Source organism: Prosopis cineraria, unplaced genomic scaffold, assembly GCF_029017545.1.
Source record: "Prosopis cineraria cultivar Desert tree isolate PC_DT_omini unplaced genomic scaffold, ASM2901754v1 PC1, whole genome shotgun sequence".
In the NCBI taxonomy this organism is placed as follows: Eukaryota; Viridiplantae; Streptophyta; class Magnoliopsida; order Fabales; family Fabaceae; genus Prosopis; species Prosopis cineraria.
In genome coordinates, this window is record NW_026555332.1 from 18,136,693 (window position 1) to 18,163,307 (window position 26,615).

Here is a 26,615-nt window from a genome sequence, read left to right on the forward strand (position 1 = left end):
CCACCCCTTCACATACCTTACTGGTCTTATCCAGTAACTCAGATGGCATAGACACCTCAACAATACAAGGCAATTCATACACATGCAATTTCAACTTCTTCACATAATCATGCAATACAAAGGCATGATTAGCTCCAGAGTCGAGCAAAGTCTTAATTCTTTGCTTGCAAATAGAAATTATACATGTAATCAGATTCGATGCTGTTTGAGCCTCCTCTCAGAAAACTGTGTACACTCATTTCAAGCACCATTGACCGCTGCTCAGAAGCTCCCTCTTAATTCTTGGGGCACCGTTGCTTAGCGAAATGACCCATACCACCACAAATATGGCATGCCCAACATCTTTCAGGATGGTTCTTCCTACAGTTTGCATACACCGGTGAGCATGTAGTGCTCACACAAGATACAGAGGCAAAGCAGTCAGACTCGACTGTCGTAGAACTCTAAAATCTCTAGCCCCACTAAACCTCCTACTCTAGCCAATCACTTGTCGAGATTGTGTTACCTCTATTAAAAGCCCTCTTACTTGAGGATCTAGAACCACTAGTACCAAAACTGTTCCTTTTCGATATTCCTCCGATTGGACCTTATAGAGTAAAAAATTGCCCATAACTGTCTTTTCTTTTATCAAAATATGCCTCACAACCCTGCCTTATAGCTATGCGGAGTCTATTGCATGTCTCTTCATAAGTAGCCTTACCTAGTAAGGCAATCTATCTTTGATACTCTAGGCGTATCTGCTCAATTACTCTTAACTTTTCATTTACTGTCATCCTGCTCACGTAGATAAGTTACAAATTTAGAAAGCTAATTAAACCTCTTCATAAATGACTCTTCATCCATATCTTCCTGTTAAAACGCATAGAATTCAACTTCCTTTTCGTCTCAAAATGTTGTAGGGAAATGGTAGTTAAAGAACATTTCTTTAAACTGCTCCCAACTGAGCGAACTACTATTAAAGGGCCTCACCGAATGCCACCAATGCTTGCATCTTCAATTAGCTGTACTGTAGCCAACATTATTTTTCGCTTAAAGGAATATGGAGTGACCTCAAATATTCCTATTAAAGGTAGGCAAATTCAACTGCAAGAAAGTCCTCAAAACTCGATCCACGAGAATCTCTTAATCTTCTCTACTAATCACTAGCCTACTCCCTGAAGCATTGGAGGTCGCTAGCTTACTCAACTGTACCTCTAGATGTTATTCATGTAATGTCCGCCTTGACATTACCAAGACAACACTTACACATCATTGTGATAACTCAGATTAAATAAAATCCTTTGAAAAAGTTACCACAACTCAAGGGTTTAAGAATAATTAATTTAAAACATTGGAATCCCAAGAAAACCCTTTTAAAATATTGTTTGAGCTCAAACCATGGTTAAAAATTAATTAAAAGCAAATACCGAAGTATGAAAATCAATTCACTTTAAAACAAACTAAAACAAGTCATTTTGCTCTTATCTGGTCCATCTGCTACGATGCAAGTTGTGCCCACCACAGCGGATGGCACATAAGGACAAATCCCTCAATGGCCTCTTGTGCTGCAGCGCAACATTGTTGCGCTACGGCGAGCACCTACTGTCATAGCATTTCTCCAAACTTTTAGAGCGCGCCATTTCGCTATTCGACATTCAATTTGAGCAGTTCAAGTGTCCACACAAAGCTCTTTGAACCCCCTAGCTAACAGCACCAGTTCCATACTCAAACAATCATCCATTTAAAAGATGGACGCCCAAACCTAAAATGGTTCGTTTTTACAACAAAACACATATTATGGTGTCTAATTCACAATATACAATGCCATTAGCCCTAGAGACACCTTAACCATCTCAAATGAACTACACCCTACATAACAATTCATTCATACCACACAATTAAGCAATCACACTCAAAATGACCACTAAACCCCCATTAGACAATAACACAACAGGGTGAAATAAATTCAACACACAAATCAATTAGTTATTTTGACACTCAAAACACTTGAAATATATATCACATGTAAGTATAAATTGGCCAAGCAAACACTTCATCCACAACAATAATCTTGGACTAAGATTTACACACTTATCACAAGATTCACACAAGTAATATCCAAATAATGTCATGTTCTTAAGTTGCTAATATATAGTAGCAATATTCGTTATAAAACCCATAAAGAGAAAGGGAAGAACTATATAATGATGCTCTTCACTCTTCGAATACCCCTTCCTTCCCATTTCCTCTACCAGAGCCCTCACTTGTAAAATATAACCACAGGGTAAGATAAATATTTCAGTAATCAATATAGTTCATCAAATGTTTATCACCACAAATAACTATGAAAAAGTATAAAAACTATAGTAATAACAAGTATACCATAATTATGAGATAAGAGTATCTTTTCACAACAAAACACATAACTCCATACTAGCATAATCGTCTAACTACCGAACCTCCAATACTCCCCGACATGAAACCATAGCTCTCCTGGATCAACCACTTGTTGACCCAAGCATACTTTCGATAGTAGAAATACCCAATCAAAGGTAATCTAACCCACCTACGGACTATAGTTTTCCCTCTTCACACACTTATGATAGAGGCGTCGTTGACACCTAACTGCACCCTAACAGGTACTAGGGAGTTGCTAGACTACCCGAATGTCCCATGGTGACAGTCTCATATAATGCTGCACCGGATGTCCTATGGTGTCAGCCTGACCATATGGATTTTTCACTCACATATCTCCACACACATATATCCCCACATATCTCAGGTGAACTCCTACCCCCTATGATCATGCTCTTTCATAATTTCCACTACTTTGCATTTCACATCATAAACTTATATACATAATATATACATTTTAGTTAAAATCAATAACCATTTACAAATCAATTTTTCATACTAAAATCATTTACAATGTCAAATTATGCACAAAAACTCTTCAAAACTATAACTTTATCATTAGTAATTACTTCTTCACAGTTATAATAGTTAACAAACACAATAAACTATATGATTACCTTAACCCTTTGTCACACAAAAAGGGTTACCGTGGCTCAATGTTAGCTCCACACATTCTATACGCACGATATGGCTCGAGCAAAAGCTCAATCCACACCAATAAGTGACAATCGTCAATTATCACTCCGGATAACTACGAATTCTTTAGGTTCTAAGTGCTTATAACACCCAATTTCCCCTTTCTCACAACATCAACCATACCCAACACTCCAACAAACATCCCAACATACCAAATTCACTAATCAATGTCCCACATTGTCTCAAAATCCTCAAATTATACTTAGGGTTTGTCCAAACCCTTATCAAAAATTCTCAATCACCACAAAACTCATAAACTCAAGGTTAGAAACTTGATTTAACTTTCCAAGATCTTAAATAAACTAATGGGTTTGGTCTAAACCCAAGGGAACCGAAATCAAAACCCTCATTACCCCAAATGTTCAGATTTCGCATAAAAGAGGGAGAAGAGGAAATGTACAATTTACCCAATAGTGATTCAAGCTCTAAATACCCTCAAAGTAGCCTAAGGATTGTGCCCTAGCAAACCATAAGCCCTCCTCCTTCGCTCTCTCATTATCTTTCTTTCTCTCTTCTGTTTTTGGTCTATTTTCATGAACGAATAAGTGCTGATTCTGCACGTGCACCACGACATGTCAACACGTCCACTGCGGCACATGGTACAGAAAACCCCAAAAAATTTTAAACTCCCTTCCGTGCCATGGCCGGCTTGAACCTTGACCTAGCCCACTTTTAAGGCTGTCTAAGGATCCAAAAACCATTTTGGTCTCCATAAACCTTGCAAGTTAACAATTTATCTAAATTGACTGAATTACCTTCGAAAATATTGATAATTACAAATGATGAAACTTAAGATGTTACAGTTCAAGTTCTACCCTCACTTCGGTCTCAAGCCTTGCCTCTTGCTCTAGCATCGGCTTCTCGTGATCCCTATTACAATTTAAGGCATCACGGCCCATTAGACTTTGTTGAATGTCTAGCATTACCTCCAGCATTATTAGGTTATCCCCTTGGGGTTGTTCCGATGGCACCTCCAAATCTTGGGCATTTTGCCCACATGTAAGCCATGGATTCCTACCATGTCCCCTCATAACTATCGTAATATATTGTAACTCTACAAACCTTTCTCCCCTCTTAAGGAGTAAAACCAGAAAAAGTTAGTAAACAAGAGGTTAAAGGTAGGAAACGAGTAATGAATGTATAAAAGTTGCTGACTAATGTGATGCAATGCATGATAAAGAGAGCAAAACTAAAAAAAAATTGATACCAAACTGTAAAGTCCCCTAATCAATTCGAACTTTACCATTCCAAACACACAATCAACAAATAATATCAAAACAATAATAACATAATATTAGAGTAATAGTCCTTTATTATTTTCAAAATACATGATCCCAATTTCTAATGAAAGAAATGTATTCAAATAAGAGAGCTTACAAAAGCATAACATAAATACATGACTCAAGAAAACACAATTGTTTTTTTAAGAAAGGGCCATATGCTGTAGCTTACACCACCACCATGCATTGTGGCATGTGATGCGAAGCCACCTTCTCTATGCCATACACATGACAACAACTTATGTTGTCACATGATAGTTCGTAAGGCGAACTTCCATCACGTGCCATTTTCACTTTCGATTAGAATGATTCAAGCGCCCACATGAAGCTTGTAACATGTTCTATCTAATGAAATAAGTTTGAGCATGATCTAACGGTATGATATAAAATTAGACACCTGGGTGCAAAAAGCTATTTTTTCTTTAAAAACTTGCACCTAAGTATTCAATTCTCATTCCTTATCCCATTAAATCATTTTAGGCCTTGAACCAAATTATATACACCCGATTAATGTCACAAATCACATATATCACATCATATGATTTTGATCTCTCAATGCTACATTACACTCTTGTTAGGTATAAGGCACAATACATATATACTTGTTTCACTTTAATCATCTGACTCTCACATATGGCGCTAAGCCTTACCATATAGTCGAGAATTATAAATACATTTGACTCACATAAATGAGACTAAACCTCACCATTTGGTCATGTTTCCTACAAATACACAATTTCATATACAATATAAATGGAACAACTTATACAACGCAACACAAACTTGCTTAGATAATATCAAGGCCTATCCATGTATTCACTATTGTGATACACTTGACAAGATACAATACCACATACACAAGCAAGTTTTCAACCACAAATTATACACATTCACATATTCATATTCACATACACTTATGTATGTAAGTTGGCAACTTAAATCTCTAACAATCCATTTGTACATTCATTACACAAAAATGGTCATACCACTACCAATTAGGGCTATTCTTTTTTGGCTTTCCCGTGCTCTCTTCACCTGTGTATAAAAGTGAAACATATATGCCTGTAACTTGGATATAACCCTAAATACCGATTAGCAAGCAAAATTATGATAAACAAGATAAAACAACATGAATTTATAAAACAATAAGTCACAAGAGATATTTCACAATGATAATATACTCATGCATTCTTTCACAATGATAATGTACATTCATTATAAAAAATGGTCATATCACTACTAATTGAGGCTATTCTTTTCTAGCTTTCTTGTGCTCTCTTCACCTATGTATAAAAGTAACGAAGTGAAACATATGTCCTTGTAAATTTAGAATAGTCACAAAACTTTAGTTTCACGTTTGAAAGTTCTTGTTAAACCTTTTCCTTATATTCTAATTCCTTAAAACTTCCTAATTCACTCTACCGATCAAACTTAAAGAAATTTGGGTAGAAATATAGCTCAAGGTTGTACGATACTTACCTGAATGAATGCCCTAGCACACATTTTTTTGATATACCCTTCTGATTTCACGAGCTGGCACGACCTAATTTATCAAAATTCTATACCATGCACATGGCACAGTGAGACAATTCTCACTATTGCATGTGCATTACATTCCGGATTGTCGTTTTACCCTTTAATCCTATTAACATAACAACCAACTAACATAAAACAATAACTCAACATCCAAACCATAATTAACCCATTGATTACTAATCTATCCCTAATTATTAACTAGTTTTCTAGATTGAAATTCAAGATGTTATAATTTGCTTTTATAGCACCATCATAAGTCATCAAGCTTTTCGTTTTAAGCTAAGAGGAGCCACGAAAGCACCCAAAAAGAAGGATCTTGATATCAAGACATTTTAGCTCACTTCCCCCTTCAAGACCTCCACTCTTCCTGCCACAACCCAACAAGTTGCATTCCTAGCCATTGTCTCTATTGCCCATACTAGTTTCATCTAAACCTTATCACTTCATGTATATCATATTCCTAATCGTAAAAAGCTCTTACTTGGGGTGTGTAGGTTGTAATCACAAAAAGCTCTTGTGTGAAAGTTCTCTATTCCAATTAATCCACTAATTACTAATCTATTAAAATTCAAGATGTTACAATTTGCCTTTGTAGCACCATCGCAAGTCATGAAGCTCTTTGGTTTAGCTAGGAGGAGCCACAAAAGCACCCAAAAAGAAGACTCTTGATATTAAGACATTTTAGCTCACTTCCCCCTTCAAGACCTCCACTCTCCCTACCCATACTAGTTTCGTCCAAACCTCATCACTTCAAGTATATCATAATGCCTAATCACAAAAAGATCTTACTTCGGGTGTGCAGGTTGTAGTCACAAAAAGCTCTTGTGTGTAAGTTCTCTACTCCAATTAGTTTTGTTGGCCTGTTTACAATGTATTTTTTTAATTGAGTGACTAGAATCCTTATGTGACATTCTACATGCAAGAATCTTTGGATAATTCATCCAACTCAACAACCCCTATGGACTTCTCATGCTTAGAATTTTTAAGGTCTAATCCTCTAACCACCCGTATATCTTAGTTGCCAATATCTAAGCAACAACCCATAGGATTTGGGCACTACTCAAGCTTTAACTACTCATCATCATAGCACAACACTCCAAAGGGTCATGCTCTTATCTTTCGAGACCTCTCCACGTGGACTTCCCAAATCATCCTGGTTTACTAGAACTTGATAAGATCAGCTTTAAGTGGTTCTAGTTGTTATCAACTAAGATCAATTATATGATAGGGTAGATTGGCTAATGAGTTGCAAGATGTGACGAGACCAATTACTAGAGGCAATGGGAAAGGCCAAGGCATTTGATCGAGAAACTTTTGCAAAGGAAGAGCATTTAAAGAAAGAGAGCATGGTCTACAAAATGGGGAAATCTCTCTTTTGTCTTAGCTAGCTTTATATGTAGAACGATGTCAATATGTGACTCTATATTAAACTCCACATCACAATGTTATAACAAGCTAGCTGGAGCTATGGAGAGTGCTCTTGACCATCATCATCAAGAGTTTTTCACTTCTATTTTCAAGTAGATAGATCAATACTAAGTTGGAGAAGGCGATGGAAGAAAGAGGAAGTATGGTAGTGGAACTTGAATATAGGTAGAGCTTGTTTTAACTTCATTGTTTGTTCAACAATTATGGTTGTTTGACTTTTGCTAAGCCACAGGGCTAAAACTTCGAATATATTTTAAACTTAATGGCTCACCCAACATCGTTGGGAAGTACTTAGATATTTTTCATTTATTTCTCTTTTAGAAATTTTGACAACTAGTCTTAGAAAGAGGCCCTTAGACCAGGTCCGTATAACTCTCTAACTGCTTCCTTAGCACCCTCTAAGTCCACCAAGGGTGGTTCCGTTCTTTTATAGCTATTTGTTTTATTTCTAATTGTCAAAATATTACTCCCCCAAGCCTTTTGTTCCCTTGCACATGATCATTTTCATAAGCCTACTGTAGACTGCTGATGATTTTCATATTGGAGCAACCATTCTAGCCTACTGATCCTCACTGACAGGGCAGAGTGTATCATCCATCAACTAATGGCAATAGCCTAATATACTATTTAGATCTTAAGGGTTCCCCATACCCCTACAGAGAAGATTCCTACATGGAGTGTTGTATGGATCACAAAATGATTGGCTAAGGATTGCAGGATCTCTTTTATCACTTAGCACAATTCTGCATGCCTCTTTTATTCTTGTCCCTCATTTGCCTTCTACATCTGTCAATCATGAAATGTTACTTCTTTGTCTACTTTCTTCCTATTCTCTTATTCATAACATCTTGCGGAGTCCTCAAAGGTCTTCTTAATTTGCTCAACTTGCCACTCTAAGGTTCTCCTAAAGGCTACTTAGGGAAATCCTCTCCCTGGTTAGTGGCTTAGCATGAAAATTAGATAAAGGCTCATCTAGGTTCAAGTGAGTTGACACATCATGTTCTAGGAATCTTACCTCCCTTTCATCCTTAGGATGAACTTGAAAGCATTGCGCATTGTCTTTATCATCAAATTTTGTTGAATGGGCATTTCTTGATATGGCTTTGGCAAGCAAGTTCCACTAGGCATGCCAAAAAAATTCTTTATCAGCATACTTAGGTGTTTTCTTTAGAGCGCCACGCTCCTTATGTTAAGATGTTTAGAGAGAGCTTTTATTATGTGCTCATTGTTATTCATATGGGTGGGCACTGACACTCTATTTTGAATTTGAATCCTACTTCCCTAATAGATTTGTAGCTATTCACACTTAACTGTGGAGAATAGGTGCTCTACGATAAAGGGTCATTCTATAGTCAAAGCTTCAAGTTTTGAGGATGATTGGTTGTGGCCATTGGACCTGGCTACCACCCTCCCTCAACACAACCTTCCATTAATGTCTTCTAGCATGGCCGGTTACTCTTTTCTAGTCTAAATAGACTAGTTTAGGTGGGCTATTTTGTTGATATATACATTGTAAGTCTTTTATTCCTATGATTGCCTGCATTGCATTTTTTAGTTTCAAATTTTTGTTTTGTTTTAGTGAATTTTGTTCATCTCGTGCCATTTCTCAAGTTGCATGAGAGCTTACCCTCATTTTATTCCCTATGATAAGGAGGATATTGTTTATTGAATTCAAGCCATAGGTAATTTATTATGATCTATGCCATTCTTTGTTCTAAGATTTTATTTTTATGTTTTTCTATATCTAATTTTGAAATCTCATCATATAGGGTTTTTACTTTTCTCAAGTACTAACTTACCGACACATCTCGCTATAAGACTGCCATCAACTCATTCTCAATTTGAAGCTTTACATTGTTGGTTCTTTTGAGAGTAGTGGTGTGAGTAAGTCTCAGGCTTCTTTTAGAGGCTTCGTGTTTTGTAAAAACAAGATGTACATTGCTTTCCAATCACTTTCCATTTAAGGAGTTGTTGATGGCCACCAACAATATCTTGCCGAATAAAATTGAATACAAGTACATTAATTAGGACATATAATTATTATTTATCTTCTCAATACCTATGGTCCTTAATGCCCAACACTTCTCAATAACTTCTTTACCATGGTGATTTGAAAATGCCCGGCACTTCACCAAGCAAGTCAAGTCCTTGACCAATGGCTTCACCATCCCAAACTTCACACTAGCACAATTGCAAGAAAATCTTGACTTTAACAACCCACAATGAAACACTCAATCAATAATGACCAATCCCGAGCAACCTAGCTGACCCTTGATAGCCTGCTTTAATTCAACTCTGATACCAATTGTTGATATATATTTAAGTAGGAGAACATCTAAATTAGTTAGTTCCAAATTGGACAAGCCATGTGAAGGAGAGAGAAAAAGTGTGAAAATATGAGAAGATAACTTATCATTTGAGGTTCTCCTTGACACACTCAACTTTCTCAATCTTGGTAGACACTCTTTCACATATACTCCATTCTTGTGTGATTGCTTATGTCATAGAACTTTTCTTTGTTTTCTCACTCACAGAACTTGCTCACTTTACTCTAGTGAGAGAGAGCCAAATGTTGCTCATTTTCATCCTCATTTCATTTCAATATGGGAGCAATGTCAGTATTATGAAATCTTATCAATTTGAACAAGGAAACCCCCACCTCATTTTTGCCTTGTTGCTCTTTAAGAGTCCTGTTCCTTATTTGCTTTTGGGACCCTTACTATCAGAGGAGACTACTTTAATTCCATTATTATCATAAAACCTAAGCTCCCTAAGGTTTCTATTGAATTAAGAGAATGGGCTCCTACCTAAATTTGAAAGCAACGCCACATGTTATGCCATGTTTGATACGATGAAAGAGTTTTTAATGGAATCGGAATTGAAATTGAAATCGGAATTGGAATTGGAATAGATTTGGATTTAAAAGTGTGTTTGGTATGATGATGGAATCCTGATATAATTTTAATAAAATATAAGTATTTAAAATTGGAATTGGAATATAAGTATTAGTTTGGATGAAATTTAAAAAAAAAAAACATGAATTAAATCTAAAGGAAAGTGACAATTTTTGTACTGATTTGGATGAAATAAAGAAAACAAGAATTAAGTCTCAAGGAAAGTGACAACGACACAAGAAACCAAGAATAAAAGAGTGAGGTATTGTTTTTGAATTTCCTTTAATGGAGTTGGGAAGATAAAATGATAAAATTTAAAATAAACATTCACTGCATTTGCAAAAGCTCCTTTGATGTTGTTAGGAGGTGGCTAAGTCAGCAAGGATTCCGTCAACCATTTACAGCAAGGATTTGGATTCCGTCCATCATGAAGCTTGTCATGATTGTCATGAAGAAGGAGGTGGCTAGCTGTAATGCTTGTCATGAAGAAGGATTGAATCTCACCACCAAAGCATTTTTCAATTGATACCCCCAATCATACCATTATTGGTTAAAATTTTACCCTCCCAAGCCAGTACCACGAATCCCTGTCAAACATAAAAAATGTCTAATACGTGAATGCACTATGCACCAAAGAGACATAGAATGGGAAAATTGACACATGGCATTTTACGAAAAGGAAAAAAAAAAAAGTTCATGATGGACGAACTCGTGCATGCATAGGAAATTGCATAGTATTAAAAAATTTTACATTAAGTTTAGGAAAACTAGAAAATTAGACAATACCAAGGTTCCACTTCAATTGCTTTCTTTGGATGGATACCCTTTGAGATTTGTTCCCAGCTTGATTAACATCGCCATGTTCTTTGAATGGTCAAAATCTAGATTTAAAATACACTATACTACGGTAAAATTCTAACTACTCTTACAATTCTATGATAAAGAAAATAAACATAAAAATTCTAACTACTCTCACAGCTTGATTAACACGTATTATGTCCCTAAACTAATCAATGATAAAGAAAATAAAAATAGCAAATAAACTAATAAAAGATAAAAGAACCCAGCATGAAGAACCCTCCACCCTAACAATCATATATAGACTAATAAAAGAAAAAAGAATACCAGTATTGAAAGGTTTAGTATGGATTAGGAAAGAACATTTAGCAGGAATTCCAATGGATTAATAACAAAATTTGGATTTCGGTATATGATGTCAAGTCTCATGTAAGATCTCCAAAAGGAAAAAGCAGAGAGGGGATGTTAACATATAGAGTATTTTCTACCACAACAAGGTGCAATATGCATTTATACTTGTACAGTTGTACTGTACCGAGAAGACTCTACAAGTACAACCAAAAAAAGGTTGATACAGAAGTTAAAGAATAATCATATCTACTTATTTCGTTCACTTCTAAAGTCAATCATCAATTATACTGTCTTGACATAAAGTTTTTATAGAAAATTTGTCCCCTAAAGGACAAAACAAAACTTTGTAGTGATATATAGAGGATAAAGAATGATGCCAAGCAAAGTATATAACTACGAAAATGTCAGAGACAACATGGTGAATTAGAATGAGAATTAAGATGCACCAAACTGTCAAAAAGAACCAATGAAAATTCGATCTCCACAAGATTCAATGATTACAACTAAAACCAAAAGCACATTATTATAACACTCTTAATTATTTGTGGGAGTAAGGAGCAAAGAAAAACATGAAAAACTTACAGCAAACAAAACCTAAAAACTAATTGTGGGTCAAAAGAGATGCATTGTTAAGCAAGTCACACCATTCTTGTCTTGATAAAAATAAGGTCACCTTCCAATATGAACCTATATGTTATAAAAATAAAAGTTAAGGATCATTTTTATTTCTTAACTTTACTTGAAATATTACTGGAAACCCTAAACTCAATTCTAAGTCAATTATGTCCCGCAATTTGTTGATCTTTCCGTTTTTAATAATAAAATATAATGATGAGATCCACTTTATATTTTTTTTTATTATTTTTTTTTACACCTCACCAACTAACTCTCTCCTCCCTAACATCTCTCCTTCTCTCTCTCCAAGCTCCACCTCTGATCACTGTGTCGATGAGCCTCGATGAGCTGCATGGTTTCTCACTTCTCTTTCTCTCCCACACACACGAATGCATCTCTCTCCCTTCTCTCTCTATATCTCTCCCTATCCATATGGCTCACCTTTGCACAAGCTTATTAATATAGAAGGCATGAAGGAACAGGAAGCTAAGCATTGAGGAGTGCATGTCCATTGGTGTGCCATTCCTAAAGAACCAGCCAATGAGGATATACTCAAATTCATGGAATGCAGATGACTAGGCTACAGTGCCAAATTTCTTCTCCTACCTTCACTGCTATCATCGTGTACTCCGACTCATTTGGTCCATCAATAATGGCTTGCCCATAGACTCCGAAACCCTCAACCACGATGACAGTAACCTCATGCTCTCAAATGGAACCGCCAGCATCTGGTCAAAATTCAACCATGCAAGGATTTGGGATTCTTGGCAATAGCATCGTCGTGATCATCATGTCTACAATTTTCAAAGCACACCTTCTAATGCCTTTGTATCAGGCAAATCCATCTAAACGACTAAAAAACAAGGTAGGTTAAACGATTCCAATCTTGAAACAGAAATCAATGAATAGACAAACCCATTAAGAATATTGAATCAAGCCTAACAAGGGAATTCAACATAATAATATTGTAAGTGCAAACACTGAATAGACTAGCAAGATAGAATAAACTATAATTTAATCATATTTCTACCCGAACCCATTTTGATTAGAATTTAAACGAATCCATTTTGAAAATCAAATTACAATAAGGCTGAACAACATTTTGAAGCTAACATATGTAAAATATAAAGCTTAAAAAGTACTAGAATATATCATCCTACAAGACAATTCGAAGTGCAAAACACAATTCAATCTCCACAAGATTTAATGGTTTCAAATAAAACCAAAAGCAACAGAGAACATATTGAAAACACTCGTATATATTTGTGGGAGCAAGGAGAAAATGAAAAATATGAAAAATAAAGCAAAGAATGAAATTCAATCGATGGTTTCAAATAAAACCAAAAGCAACAGAGCACATATTCAGAACACTCGTACATATTTGTGGGAGCAAGGAGAAAAAGAAAATTATGAAAAATAAAGCAAAGAAAATCCTAAAACTAATCATGGATTCAAAGAGAAGCTGGATTCAAAGAGAAGCATAGTTGAGCAAGTCACATCATTCTTTGTTTGATGAAGGCACAAGGTCACCATCCAATACGACGAAACTACATGTTCGAAAAATAATAACCATCTAAACGACAAAATAAAAGGCTAGGATAAAGGATTCCAATCTTGAAATGAAATCAATGAAAGAAGACCTTTGGCCTTGTTTTCTCACCAGAACAAAAAAAAAAAAAAATCAATGAAAGAAGAGACCTATCAAGAAAATGGGATCAATCCTAACCAGGCAAAGTAACATAATAATATTGTAAGAGTTTCATTAAATGGACATGCAAAATAGAATAAACTAAAATTTAGTCATCTTTCTACCCAAACTCTACATAGATCCATTTTGAAAGTCAAATTACAGTATGGTAGAACAACATTTTGAAGCTAACATGTAAAATCTAAAGCTTTAGCAGTACCAGAATAAATACCCTATAGAACAATTCAAAGTGCAGAAAGCAATTCGATCTCTACAAGATTCAATGGCTACAAATAAAACCGAAAGCTACTGAGCACATTTCCATGCCACACTTATTAGTGTGGGAGCAAGGAGCGAAAGAAAAAAAAAATGAAAAACTTACAGCAAAGAGAATCCTAAAACTAATTGTGGGTACAAAGAGATTCATGGTTGAGAAAGTTACAACATTCTTGTCCTAATAAATGCACAAGTTCACCTTCCAATAGGAACCTATTTGTTTTAAAAATAATAACCATCTAAACAACTAGATAGAAAATATAGGTTAAAGGATTCTAATCTTGAAAAGAAAGAAATTCAATCTCTACAAGATTCAACGGTTACAACTAAAACCAAAGCCAACAGAGCACATTTTCATAACACCTACTTATTTGTGGGAGCAAGAAGCAAAAGAAAAACATGAAAAACTTACAGCAAAGTAAATCCTAAAACTAATCGTAGGTACAAAGAGATGCACAATTAAGCAAGTCACAACATTCTTCTCCTGATAAAGGCACAAGGTCACCTTCCAGTAGGAACCTATTTGTTGAAAAAAAATAATAATAACCATCTAAACGACTAAGTAAAAAAGGTAGGTTAAAGGATTCCAATATTTCAACGAAATCAACAAATAGAGATCCATCATGAACATTGAATCAAACCTAACCAGGAAAAATAACACAATAATATTCTACGTGCAAGCACTGAATAGACTAGCTAGATAAAATAAACTACAATATGGTCATCTTTCTACCCAAACTTGGCATGAAAGTGCCAAATTGCTTCACAAAAGACCAACCAAACAAAATGCCAAGGGCATGTAATTTGAAGTATACAAGAATGAAGTATAGATTAAAGGAAATAAGTTAATTCTATGATGTAAGTTTAAGCTTCTTAAGGTGTGATTATCCCATATTATAAAATTATAGTTATCGCATGTACAAAAGAAGGAAAATTTTAAAAATGAGAAAATCAAATACATATTTACAAAAAGAATAAATAGGATTCATTATCAAACATCACAGAGATGTTGTGAGGAAGGAATGTTATTGAGAATGAAGGAAGAAGAGAAGCTATCAAAGATAGAAGTGCCAACATGAAACCATCCATATGCCAATAACGGAAATCTTCAAGTAATTACTAATGTGAGACCTTTCATGCATAATGCATTTCAAGATAACATAACTAAATTCAGGATCCAACCACTAAATGGACAATGCATAATGCTATTTTTAGAAGGTATAACTTAGTAGACGTTAACTTTAAAAGATAGGAATAAATAGGATTCAATATCAAAAAAATAGAGAACAACTTTAAAAGGTAAAATGAATAGTATTCGATATCAAACAGTAGAGTCATTGAGTGAGAAAGGAATCTTACAATGCTGATCCAAGCAGATAAAGAATAAATGTAAAGGCTTGCGTCAATTAAACTAAAATATTCCAACAAAACAACAAAATCATCCATCTAACTCGTTTAATACAATGACAATGATCTAAGTTATATAATAACTCACAATTTAGCAGTCTTAGGGCAATAGCAGAACTCAAATAACTCAGACTTTTTGTTGATTTTGATAGCTTTTTATGCTTTTTATATTTTACATTAAATATTGATTGAAATAATTACAATAGTTAGATACTTATTCAAGAACTACAGTTATTTTAGAGGCTAAGAAGATGATATTTAGTCCTAGTAAAAGTATAACTGTAAGATAAAAGAAACCTAACCTTATTAGCCCCCACTAAATTTAGAGTAGGCTTCTCTCCTTTGCTTTTTGAGTTTCATACCAAAAACTAGAACCAATCAACAGCAATTATTGTGAATAAATTAATTGGAATATGTCCGAACCAAGCCTATAGAATAATGCTGAATATAATTCATGAAAAAAACCAAAAAGGGACCAATCCCAATCCAAATAAGTAAAAACAAACAAATGCAAGCTAATTAATTTTCTAAATTATTAATCCCCAATGAATATTCTAATTTATAAGCTTACAAAAGGAAAAAGAAAAGGCTTTCTCACATCATCATCTGAATCTTAACAAAATGTTGTAAACGATCACTTTGCGAAAAGCAAGAGGCTGAAGCTCATAAGCTTCTCAGAACATGATTGTCCTGTATTATATACGAAGGAAGATTTTAAAAAGGACAACTTTCAATACATACTTACCAGGTGTGTATTTGTGTTTTTTAACATGTATAAACAACATAAACATAAAGCATGAAAGGAGCATAATATGTAATAAGAGTTGCTTCCACACAATGGGTACCAATCTGGAGAAAAAATAGTGGATATGTAAACTAAAAAGAACTTTATTACTTACAGTGAGGGCCATCAGCTTGCAATCACTTTTTCATCTCTTGTTGTGAATATATCCAATATACATGTGTGTGTGAATCTCGTTCAAAAAATCTGAAGCAAAATCAAGTAAAATATACCAGAGTGGTAGCAAACAACAAGAAATGAAGCAGTGCAAGGAAGCTGTGAAAAGAGAATAGGCATACTAAATTAGTTGTACAGGAATTAAGCATGTCATATAAAAAAAACCAACAGATGTGAAGGAATGCTGAAACTAATAAAGGAGAAACACTGTATATTCACATGCCTCTGTAGCTTTGAGCTTCTTTGCTCAAAGAAAGGCATTTCCCTGTCCTCTATGTTTTCTGGTATGGTAGCGTGGGAATCTATCTCAACCTTCATTTCAGCTGATAAACATCAGAATCTAAAGCTTTTTTTTTTTTCCCTTTCCATTTTAACTATTCATTTCTCCGGTCTAACTATACAAGGCTTAAAAAGCGAAGCCTTCTTTTTTCCCCCCTTCCCCATTTTAACTATTCTCCAGTCTAACTACACACTGTTGATCAGGAATTTTATTTTACTTTATAGAACACAGAGAAGCCGAGTCTTTCCAGAAATTTGAGCAAAATGTTATAGAAAAATTATATTTACCAAAATAATCCGTGTTCAAAATTAAGGGCCACAACAACATCCAAGTAACTGTCATATCATATGGCAAACAATAACAGCAGCATAACCTTCAAAGGATTTAAAAAATATATTTATTTATTACTTTTAGACTTGAAGATTGTTTAATTTAAATTGAAAGTCAACACCAGGAACCAACAAAAAACAAAATAAAGTTGGGGAAGATCTCACACTTCAACATTCATATCCAATAACAAGATTCTCTCCTAAGTTTTCAAACAATAGGTTGCATACAGGAGAACTTTTAAGAGAAAAATACTATTATTCTGCAATGACGTCTATTCCTTTTATGCAAATTTTGAATTGTTACATTAGTTAAGTATTGTTAAAATGAGTGATTAGAAAACAGAAGAGCCCCTGAGCCCCAAAAACGTCATTTATAACTTCCATAATAAGCACAATTTCCAACACCAGTACCACCAAATAAACCAATCTTGATGGCCAGAAATTTTATTTTTATTTTTTAAAAAAAATAATCTTTCCACCTCTCAGGAAGGGTGGAAGCAAGTGAACAACGAGGAGGAAATTGTAAAGAGCAAAATTGCTAGCCAATTATTATAGACGCACTCTAAGACAAACGACACGAATGGATGAGAAGTAAATAACCAAAATTTATTCCAATGGACAGATAGAACAAGAAAAAGAGAAGGAGAAGAAGAAAAGAATACCTTCATTCCTTGTAATAAGGATCTGGTGTTAAGTCGCAAGTTAAATAAGATAGGGACATGTGAACAAAATTGCACGATTCAATCCTGATATGATTTCAACAAACACCACAAATTAGTGGATGTTAACTTTCAAGACAGTGAGAGTCAATAAGCTTCTATATCAGACATTACAAAAACGTTGAGTCAAAGGAATCTTACCATACTGACTCAAATGTATAAGAATAACTGAGAAAGCTAGTTTAAAGGCATTACCAAAACTAATATATTCAAGCAAAACAACATATTTAAATATAAGGGGGGAATAGAAAGAAAGAATAGAAAGTTACATTTCACTTTTTTCTGGTATTCAACCTCAATGCATGTCTCAGTTTTATCCCAATCCTCACATATATATACACTATTGATTTATTGAACCCACAACAAAACCGATGAACAATATAAGTTTCTAGCAAAGCTACACTGTAACACGAGCAAATTTATAACGAGCAACATATCTACGAGACGTGCTAAAAGCCTACAGCTTCACGATGCAATCGACTAAACTTGAGACACTTTGTTGACGACTCCTTAAAACCCAAACGTTTCGTCGCCTAATCAAAATTGCAGTACTAAAAAATCAGGGACCATGAAACACAACTTAGAAATTCGAGACTTACAGTAATTTGAATTGAGCTACTTCCAACGCCATTCGAATCGAATTGTTTGAACCCTAAAGCATGGTCAAGACCGAAGCCTCACTTCCGGCTTTCGTCTTCGCCAGCGGAGGCGGAGCAGCAGCCGCTGTGATGATGTAGCATACTCAGGCTTAGGAAGGGAAAACTAGAGCCGATAATATCATCCAGTAAATGAGTCGGTTCAATTTCAATTCCAGTTAACTAGGTTTAAAACTTAAAATTGCCGCATGCCTTGTAGATGAAAAAAATGGACCGTTGAGAATCGAAATCGTTTATCAGTTAACTGGGTTCGAAACTTCATTTATTGCGAAATCATTTACCGCGAAAAGGGAAAACGGGACCATTGAAAATTGAAATCTTTGATGTCTATAAAACATAATACCGAGCTTGATTTGGCATAAATTCTTGTTAAGAGCATTGCAGGCATGGTCTGAAAAGCTACATTGGATTTACTAGTTCAACCAGTTGTACAAGGAATTAGCCTAATCCATTACAGGGGTAAATTGGCAATCAGATTGAACTAGTTCGTTCAAATTAAAATTGGTCAAATTAGTTGAAAACTAGTGAACTAAAAACTTGTTAAAACTGGTTAGAATTTCTTTTTTTTTTATTTTTCAAAAATTTAAATTATATCTTTAATCTAAACTTTATTTTCTACATATATGATATATCTACACAATATACGCATTCAAAAATTAAAATTATTTGGAAAATGTGCCATAAATTTGTTTATATATATTATGACACCGTCATATATTAAAATACTCATATATTATATAATTATTACATCTCACAATTATTTTTAATTTTTAAAATTGTACAATATTTATCAATTTTTTAAAATTATATTTTTCATAAAAATATCAACATTTTTACTAAATTAAAAAGAAGATATTTAATAACAATAAATTTAAAAATTATTTAAAAATATTTCTATAAAATTAATTTTGTGAAATTATATTTTATAAGATATTTTCTCTAATACTATATTTAAGATAAGATATTAGAAATATATTAAATTAGTCATAGCTATCTAATTATAGTGTGACCATTGATTTTTGAAACTATCTTTTATGGTTTAATAATCAATCTAATTTTTAAAACTTTAATTAAAACACATAGTTAATGGTGTTAAAATTTTAAAATTTTGAATTCACTCTTAAATGCTTTAATTAAATAGTTAGTATTTTTAAAAAAAACTAGTTTTTGAATATTTATTATTTATAAATTTTAAATTAAGTATTATTAAAAAATTAACTTTATCAAAAAAAAATTGAGTCTTTTAAGTTCATAATTTTTAAAATGTATCAAAAAAATTATATTTTTATTTAAAATACAGTACCTATTCAAATAATAATTTATTAAAAATATAAAATAATTGTATTAAATTTAGACAATTCAATTTTAATCTAGATGGTTTAAATTGGTGCTCCTCATCACCAAGAGCACCAAACTTGGTTTCCTTAACTATGAAGACAATGCACAATAAAACTTTCAATAATTGGGCTTGTATCAACAAGAAAAAAGTTGCGAGGAAAAGTGAAAAGATACAAAATGAAAATGAGGGAAAAGTGAAGAGATAATATTTTTTTCCCTCTTTAGTTAATAGCCTTATAGCCTAGTTGCATGTAAGCTCTCTTATAAATGAGAGGTCATGAGTTTAATTCTACTTGTAATCTCATGCTGTTATCGCCTACCCCTTTTGTAACACACCAAAATTTTTTTTTAAATAATTTAACTCAACTATAGTTGGGTTACAGCCACCCAACACATTTTATATCAATCATTTTGATATAAAAATATTTTATAATTGGCTTCAACTTGCACAATATAACATTTTAACTAAATTTTTACCTCCCATATGCCATTAGGCTAAATCATATTTGTCCATCCTTATACTCCCAACAAGTAAAATAAATAATTTAGTCAATTTTCAAAACAAGCCAGTTATTTGGCCTCATAATCATGTCATTTTAACCAATCCAAAGTAAACCAAATATTAAAATTACAGTCATCCAAAGTGTATCAAAAATAGAAATAGTTTGAAAGGCATGATTATATTTATATATTCATATAATTGTCAATAAACAAAAAGCCCTAATATTGGCAATATAACACATTATAAATTATAAATCAAATACCTAAAAGAGACAGTGGATCTATGTCATTAAGCCTCTGGGACTCCTCCACGTATCACTCGTGGCTCTTCTCCTGAAAATTGTTAACCACATGATGAGACTCAAAAGTCCCAATAACCAAAGTCAAATTATGATAGTGTATACAAATAGTTAAGTGTGTACTTACTAAGTGAGAATTAAAAATAATATAATTCCAACAAAATATAAAAAAATATTATAATACACACAAACAACCATCCTTATATCCCTCCATTAACCTCGAGCAGTAGCCCTCATTCGGTGCTAAATTACCCAGCCAAAGGTAGATTAGCCCGAGTCTTTACAAGCCACCTATTGAGCTCCAATAGGGGCGTACCACGTGGCACATAAATACAACAATAATAGCAAGTCTCCCAACACCTCCCACAATAATCAAATAAATTCATAATAATATTGCACAATTATACAATATTACAAAATTCATAATTTTCTTAATAATCACTCAATTAACATGAAGTAATATTAATCACAAATTAAAAGCATGGTTATCTCGTAGCTTTTTCAATAAATTGTTCCTTATAAATTTCTCTCTCACCACAATCTTCACCAATAATATAATCTACAAATAACATATTATTTATAAATATTAGTTTCAATTTTTTTGAAACTAATAAAATAATTCTAATAATAGAATTAAAAATATAACATAATTTTTAATCTCAATTTTAATACAAATCTAGAGTCAATACTATTAAGTAAAATTTTTAACTCCTCTTTTACTCATTAATAAACATTAATAATCTAAAAATCAACTTCTAAACTAATTTCTATTATCAAAATTTTCTTTTTATTTTATAAATTCACACATAAAATATTCAAAAATTAAAAATTGAGTCTCTAGCTTAGAATCATAATCCTATAACCATAATAATTCATTTCTCATCCCAAATAATCATCTAAACCTCAATAAATTAACATATATTTTCAGATCTAGTTTAGAATTTGATCCATAAGTCACAAATTCAAAGATCATCAACAAATTTATACTCTAGAACATTTATTATACCACTAACAACCTCATAAACCATATTTATTCAACATAAATTTATCCCTCTTCCAGATCCTAAATTTTCTACCACCACAAAATCAGAAACCAAAGAGGAAGGATGACTAAAAAAATTTTTTAGAACACTTACTTAGTCTTGAAAAGCTTAAAATCACACCCTAAATATCCTATTAAAAACTCTTACATTAAAACTCAGCACCAGGGAACTTGGGTTACAGACGCTCTCTCTGCCTCAGCTCACGCACGAAGGAAAGAATGAAGAAACGAAGAAAACAGGTGAGTTTTTATAAAAATTCAGTGGGTCCCATATTTTTTTTTATTATTTCTTCTTTCCTCTCTCTTCTTTCTTTTTTTTATTTTATATGTAATCATTACGCGGCCGCCGAAAGTAATCTCGTTCTTCTTCTTCTTCTTCCTTTTCTTTTTTTTTTAATACCTTTTCTTTTTTTTATAATAATAATAATAATTTAATAATATTTTTTTATTATTTTTTTAATTATTATTTTTTAATTTTAATTTAGAATTATATCCTAAGTTAGATTTAATAATCATTTTCTATTAATTTGCTTACTTATAAATATTTTTTAAAATTTCTATTAACCTAAATTAACTATTAAAATTTAAATTGGGATGTTACACCTTTGATTCAAAAAAAAAAAATTTCTCATGTTTGAACAAAGGAAAAAAGATAGATTAAGTTTAGAATGATAATAATACCCTTTTGATTACATCTATATAATCAATGAGTGGTAGCATCAAGAGCAGGAGATCATAGCACAAGAGGATGAGAAGGAGGGAGTTGGATTAACTCTGCAATCCCTCCAATGAGAGACTATAAATTTAAACCGTCTAGATTTAATTTAAACAATCCAAATTTGAATTATTTATTTTTTTATATTTATTAAAAAAATTATAAAAAATTTAATAAACATGTTTCATTACTAATTTGGGCAATCTATATTTAATATGATGGTCCAAATTTAATATTAATTTTTTTATTTTAATATTAAATTCAAACCATCTGTATTAAATCTATACTATCGACTTGATAATAATATTTAATAAAAAAAATTAACTTTTATAAATTGACTATCCAAGTATATTACAAACTGTATAGATTTAAGGAAAAATATAATATTTGGCCCTTATAGTTTCATCAAATTTTACTTTTAGTCCTTGTAAGTTTTTTCAGTATTTTCAATCTTTATATCTCAAAAAGATTAGGTGATATTTGTTTTTTTGGTCTTTATAGTTTTTATTTTTTAGTGTTTTTAGTCCCCATAAGGATTAAGAACACTGAAAAAACTACAAGAACTAAGAGTAAAACTCAATAAAATTATAGGGACTAAAGATTATATATTTTTCTAAATTTAATATTAAAATTATAAAAAAAATTTAATATTAAATTTGAAACATCTATATTAAATTTGGATTGTCTAAGAAGAAAGCATCATCACAACATAGATGCAATGCCCTCTCCATTATAGCATGCATCTCTCCATCTCTCCTTTTCTTTTTGTTTATTTTATTTTTAGATAAATGAGCAAATTATCATCTAAATTTTATGTCTAAAAGCACCATACATTTTAAACTTATTTATTATATAAATTATTCTCTCAATTTTTAAAAATAGTACAATCTGACTCATGCTGATAACAAAAGTTAACTTTGACTGTTAGTAGACCAAAAAATTTAACAAAAATGATCTCAAAATTATAGAAAATGACCCAAAATTATAATAAAAATTCAAAAATTATAGATAAGGATAAAAAAATTATAGAAAATGGCCAACAAAAAGTTTTGATCATTTTCTATGATTTTTATGTTCTTTTCTAATTAACTAATAATTAAAATTAACTTTTATTAATGATAGAACTCGATTATGTCATTTTTAAAAATTGAGAGAACAATTTATATCATAAACAAGTTCATAATTTATAGCACTATGACACTTGAAGTTTATAGAATGATTTACTCATTTTTTTTTGTTTTTGGATTTCTTCTTATTGTTTTCGGGATGTGTTGCATAAAGGGATGTTATATTTTGACATTTGTTGTAGCCAGCACATCTGGACGCTACATGTCTAATTCTCAAATTATTCCTCCATGACCCTTTCCCCTTTTGCCTTCTTTAGTAGTTGTTTATTGCTTGAAAATTCGTTCACTTGTGCGGTGCAGGTTCAGCTTCTCTGCTTATCACCCCGATGAGTACTATCAACTTGTCTATATTTTAAGTATTTATTTTTATTTTTATTTTATATTTATTAACGCAAAAATTTAAGAGAAAATTTAATAAATATATTCATCACCAATATGAACTGTAACTATTTAATTAGGATGATTCAATTTACTAAAAGTTTTTATAATTTTTATATATTAACTATTCAGAAGTACTCTAAATAATTAAGATTTAATATTAATTTTTTATATTTTTTTTATAAAATTTTACTTTGGTAAATATAATATTAAAATTTAAAATAAACTCTTAACTAGCACTTTCCAAAAATATATATATATATTTTTAAGAAAAAATTTGCAAGTCAAGAGTTTTGCATCTAAACCATTCAAAGTAAATATGCATAGTTAATTTATAAAAATATTAATATTAAATTTGGACATTTCAAATTAGGATTAAAAAGCATTTTTATCCCTGTATTTTCCTTTGAGGGAAGCTGGGTACCTTATGCAAGTAAATAGGGCATTTCTAACACTGTATTATTTTTCTTAGGAGAAAATTTCCCCTTCCATTAAACAAAAATGATCTCTTCATGTATTGCTGATGTGGTTAGTTTATGGGGCTTTCTTCTTGCGAAACGTAGGCATCTAGCCTTCACCATTTCTTCGTTCTTCTTCTCCCTCCAATTCCAACATCCCTCCCCCAATTTTATCTCTCTCTTGCCAAGATCAATCACTACTCATGCTCAAATTCAATTTGGGCAAAGTGTAATCAGCAACATCACAACTAAAATCAATTGTTACCGCTGAGCTTGCTCTGAAATGGCTAGCCAAGACCTCTCCTCTTCCATAATACCTACTCCGGTAAAGACGCTCTTCTTCCTTGGCTCTAGTATGCCTCTTCAATCCCTCTTCCTCTTGCTTCTCTTCTCTAACATTTAATACTTCTCTTCTCAATAATCACCATGTCATTAGTCATGGCCACTCCTACCTACTCACCGTACACCATGGCCTAGCAATGTGGCAAGAGTGAGACTGACAAAATATGCAAAGATAGGGGGCAGTAGTGAGAGGGAAGAGTAAGAAAGAAAAGGATAGAGAAAGGTATATGTGTGTATATAGGAAGAGGTAAGGGAGAGGAGAGCAAGGAAAGGGGGTTAGATCTTATGTGGTGGAGAGGATGGTATAGCCTCGACTTTAAACCAGATTAATTAAGTCTGAACTTGATTAAATTGAGTTCATTAGAAAGGTGTGTGGCTAGAGAGGATTAACGAGCATGTTTGGTTGTGATTTTAGCCTTAAAAGTAGGTCTGAAGGAAAATTAGGTCACTCGAGAATAAAAAGACAAAGAAAAAATGAAGGGTAAAGTTTTATGCCACGCACTACAACATGTGGATTAGGCCGTTGCGGCGTATGCTTACTAACGCGCCTGGGGAGATGCTCTCTATGCCATGCACCGTAGCGCATTATGCATCTACTATGGCACATGGACACTTTTGTGCAAAAATAAGAATGCAAATTGATACAACAGAAGAAGGAGAAACAAAGAAATACGAAGGAGGGACAAAAATGCTCTGCTAGGGCTTGAGGAATTCAAGTATTGGGAGTATTTTGGAGCCCATAAACACAAAAGGTAAGCTTCCTAAGTTAAATCTTCCTACCTTCTTCCATTTTCTTAGTATTGGAAGTTAAGGTTTGGTTGATGATGATTTTTGGTCCATATAGGCTATGGGCTTGAACTTATTGACTTAAATAGAGTTAATGAGAGTAGTTTGAGTTAATAAAACTTGGTATTTATGAGTTTATGATGATTATTGGTTGGAGAGCATTTAATATATGAATTTCACCATAAATGTTAGTTGGGGACAATGTGGTCCTATTAATGGCAATTAAAGAGCTCAATGATATTAATGAGGGCTAAAGTGTAACATCCAAAAAAAAAAATTTAAGACTTGGATTTATTTAAAAAAATAAAATAAAATATCTATAATTAAATTAAAATTTAGAATAATTTGATAGAGGTCTAGAGTTTTAATTTTACTAAGCAAAAGTTTAGTTTTATTTGATTTTTAACTATGAAAAAAATTACCAAAGTTGACTTGGGCTTTTGTGCTATAATAAAAAAATGTTAGACCCTTTCTTGTAATTTTTTTCAAACTTTTAGATCAGCATTTTAAAGAGCAAACAGACGTAGAAATGCAGAAAAGGAAATAAGGAAAAGAAGGAAACGAACACGTAAGAGAGAGAAAGGAAGAAGAAAGGAGAAAGAGAGGGAGTTAGGCTCGGATCTAGGAGGCTTTGCGGTCGTTGTGAGCTCGACTACGTGATAGGTAAACTCTCTACTGCAATTCTCTTCCCTCCCTCTTTGTGTTTCTCAATTTTGGAAAAGGAAATTTCTGAAATTTGATCTAAAATGCTTTATTTTTGTAAGCTTTAGTTTCCTTGGGTTCTAGGGAGGATGTTTTGAGTTTCTATATGGTGTTCTAATGTTTTGAGTTAATAATTAGATGAAAAGAGGTGTTTTGGGCACAAATCAAACCCCAAAAGGTTGGGTTTTGCTCTTCAATAATTTTAGTCTATTGATTTAATTATAATTTTGCCATTTGAGCCCAATAAGATTTAAATTAAGGTTTGGTTTTCATTATAAGGGCTAATAATGAAAGTTGGTGACACTAAGTGAAGGTTTTTAATTGATTAAAAATTATATAAATTAAAAATTAGCCTAATGATGGCTAATAAATGGTTTTGGTGGTTAAGTGATACTATGTGAATTGTTGGTTTAATATATGGACCATTAGGGTGGATTATGACTCATTGACCCAAGTTGTATAGTATGAGTTATAGTCTTCATTAATGCTATTTGTCATGATAAGTGATGTGGATCACTTATATGTTGTAAGGATTGTTGGTGGAATTTGTTTGAAAGTTAAGGAACAAGCCGAGTCCTATTTTGTGCAAGAGGAACTCTTTTGGTACCAAAGGGTTGAGGTAA

The 26,615-nt window shown here is 32.7% G+C and overlaps 2 long non-coding RNA genes across 7 annotated transcripts in view; one reads left to right on the plus strand and one right to left on the minus strand.

Annotated features, from left to right (window-relative positions):
• The window catches only part of LOC129317653 (uncharacterized), a 43,756-nt gene that overhangs the window by 15,982 nt on the left and 1,159 nt on the right, over nucleotides 1-26,615 (plus strand). The gene's annotated exons all lie outside the window — the stretch shown is intronic.
• LOC129317628 (uncharacterized) lies at nucleotides 10,383-18,674 on the minus strand. 6 transcript variants are annotated; one of them, XR_008595005.1, is made up of 5 exons: nucleotides 18,248-18,674; nucleotides 17,592-17,675; nucleotides 16,262-16,350; nucleotides 11,015-12,845; nucleotides 10,383-10,815 (listed from the first exon to the last, which is right to left on the minus strand). It is a non-coding gene; the product is annotated as an uncharacterized LOC129317628 (long non-coding RNA). The 6 variants fall into 6 exon arrangements; XR_008595000.1 differs by adding an exon at nucleotides 15,665-15,730 and having other exon boundaries at nucleotides 10,383-12,786; nucleotides 18,248-18,672; XR_008595006.1 differs by having other exon boundaries at nucleotides 12,599-12,845; nucleotides 18,248-18,666.